The 3,016-nt window shown below is 46.1% G+C and overlaps 1 long non-coding RNA gene across 1 annotated transcript; it reads right to left on the bottom strand.

Moving 5' to 3' along the window:
* LOC141409869 (uncharacterized) lies at positions 1 to 2,451 on the bottom strand. The gene is made up of 3 exons (XR_012432541.1): positions 2,320 to 2,451; positions 1,808 to 1,859; positions 1 to 120 (listed from the first exon to the last, which is right to left on the bottom strand). It is a non-coding gene; the product is annotated as an uncharacterized lncRNA (long non-coding RNA).
* Between the last annotated feature and the right edge of the window lie 565 nt (positions 2,452 to 3,016).

Genomic DNA, 3,016 nt, shown 5'->3' with positions numbered 1-3,016 from the left:
CCGTCCTATTGCAGGGATATATCAACTCTCCAGCCCTAGTGTATAGGATGTTGATCACATTTTTCATGCTGCAGAACATTATTCTGGTCAATTGCATTGATGATGTTATGTTGACTGGATCTGATGAAAAGGAAGAAATGACTTCTAGCTGCATTGGTAAGATATCACCAAAAAATCCACAAATAGCATACAACAGCATACAACAAAAAATCATACTATTATGCTACAAAAAAAAAGAAGCTTTCTATCTTTGTGAAAAATTGAAGGATTTAATGATCTGAGGCATATTCCTTCCATATTGAAGAGCGTGTTGCTGTATCTGGCCCCTCCTACCACTAAGAAAGAGGCACGACCCCTGGTGAACCTCTCTGGGTTTGGCAGGCAATATATTCCTCATTCAGGCATATTATTCCAACTCATCTACCTAGTGAGCCACAAAGCTTCCAGTGTTGAGTGAGACCCACAAGAGAGAGTTCTGCAACAGGTCCAGGCTGATGTACAGGCTTCTCACTTGGGACATAGAACCCATAAGAACTGACGCTGCTTGAAGGGTCAATGGCAAATAGGGATTCTGCGTGGAGTGTTTGGCAGACCTCTCTAGGCTAAATCACAGTGAAGACTCACAGGATTTGGCGGAAGCTCTGTGGCTCTCTGCTGGTAACTACTCTCCTTTAGAGAAACAGCTTTTAGATTTCTGTTGGGCCTTAGTAGAGACAAAACTGCCCATGGGCCACCCATCACCATGTGCCTTAAGCTCCATGTCACGTGTTGGGTGCTTTCTAACCCCCCAAGCCATAAAGTTAAGAATATGAAGCAGTGCTCCATCGTCAAGCAGAAGTGTTATATATGGACTGAGCTCCAGCAGGTGCTTTTGCCCTCGTCCTGGCTACACTGGCCCTCAGAAACCCCGGCCCCCTTCCCTTGCTACACTGCATCCTCTCCCTCAACCCATGTGTATGGCCCCATGAGGATTCCTCTATGATCACTTGACAGGCTTGTTGGACAGGCAGTTCGGCCTGATATCTAGACACCATCTGGGAGTGGGCGGCAGCACTACCACCCCACTTTGAGACAGCTCTGAAAGGCAGTAGTGAAAGGAAACCCTCCCAGTGCGCAGGACTGTGAGTACCGTGCCTGTTCATTTTGCCTTGGAGAGATGGCCAGGGGCAGGGGGCGCACCACTCAGTGAGTCCTCTTCAACTCAGGGTGGCTTTCCTGCACGTGGCTCCCCACAGCTGATTCTGGAGGTTAGCGCCCCCTAGAGGAGACTCCAGTGTCTCATATTCCCTTTTATCAGACATGAGGTTGTCAAGGATTTACATATTTCCTTAATCAATAGACAAGTTCTGTGCCAACTGCCTCCCGCTTAACATAAAGCCAACTTTTAGCTAAATAAAAACTTCTGAATGCTTTTTGAATACAAATAAGAGATCTATGAAAAATCTAGCCATAGCTTCACATGTCACTGATTCCCAGGGACAGAAGTAGTCAGAGCCTGGACTTTAGATGTCATAGTCCCTCCCTGCTCACCTTCCCAAGGACCACCACCAAGGAGAGCTGCACAGAGGGCCACTGAAGCCCATCCTCTAAAGGTCCCCTGGAGGAGACTGCTTTGCTATTTAGAATGTGTCTGAGAAAGCAACCAAGGCTTAGGGATGGGTAAGCACCCCCACCTCTTCCTTTGCTCATGGGAAAGATATCCATTTTATGTCGTATTTGACGCACAAACAGTCCCTGGCACTGGGAATGCAAAACAGAAGAAATATGTCAGGATGGGTGGGAAAAGGGGGTCAGGGAGAAGACTCACCACAGTTCCTCCTTCGACTTAGGCCACACCAATGACTGGTTCTCCTCTTCCCCTAGACAGCCAAGACAGCCAAGGACAGGACTAGGAATCAGAAATGCCCCCTAAAGTTCAGACCCCGCCAGAGGAAGGGTGGTGTATACCCACAGCAACCCTTTCACAGAGTTTGCAACATTATTGCTAAAGCTTGAATAATTCACCTATCAAAGGGACAATTTTTGCTATAATTTCTGCCATGTACTACCAATATTATAACACTTTTATTTAAGTAGATGTGTATAAAAAGTTTCTTTATATCCACTGCCATGCATTTTTAAAATATAAAACATGGGCATATGCAAAAATATAGCCATAAATGATAGATAAGTATAAAATTAAATATAAATTTTAAAATACATGATTCAATTTGAGAGAGATCTTGTGCCTGCAATCATTCTACACCTGAGAAGTGCCCTCTGTGCTGAAAAGGGAGACAAGGGAGTGCCAGGGAGACGTGAGAAAGGATAGGCACTGACCTGAGGCCTTCTCCTCCACGCAGTCGGAGAGATCACTGTAAAATCTTCTCACAACCTTCAGAGCTAGTGAAAGCTGGATATAAATTTCAGGTCTGCAATTTCCTGTGTAACTTCTTTCTCTGTGCTTCAGTTCCTTTCCTCATCTGGAAAATGAGCTTAACAAAGGACCACAGTGACATATGGAAATGGAGTACAATGTGCACACGATTTTCAAACGCACGCTGAAATGTCAAGTCATCTATTACTTTGAAATGTTTCAGAGAAAAAAAGAGACAGAGATAGAAGTAAATATAGGAAAATGTCAACTGTTCTATCTAGCAGGTACATATAGGGATGTCCATTGTACTAGTCTTTCAGCGTTTCCTTATGTACCCATGTATGCAATTATGAGAGAGAGGAAGGAGGGAGCTGGATGTGCTGGCCAGTCCCAGAGCATAGGTACTCTTCGCTGAATCTGTCCGGCCATCTCCCAAGGTTCTACGGTTCTGCACTGCTTCCCAGGTGCTGAGGAGGACTCCGGGCTGAACCCTTGGGGTGGCTCTGTGGTACGTGTGGAGTGTGACCTTGTGAAGCCGTGGCTACAGGATGGTGCTCAGGGTGCCCTCTCTGCAGCACCCCTTGGAGAATGTCCTTAGGAAAGTGAGTAGGGAGGTTGCCATGACCCCACCCAACCTGAGCCTGACCTTGACTTCCTCCC

The sequence above is a fragment of the Macaca fascicularis genome, chromosome 3 (assembly GCF_037993035.2).
Source record: "Macaca fascicularis isolate 582-1 chromosome 3, T2T-MFA8v1.1".
Classification (NCBI taxonomy): domain Eukaryota; kingdom Metazoa; phylum Chordata; class Mammalia; order Primates; family Cercopithecidae; genus Macaca; species Macaca fascicularis.
This window is presented reverse-complemented; position numbering and strand designations above follow the sequence as displayed.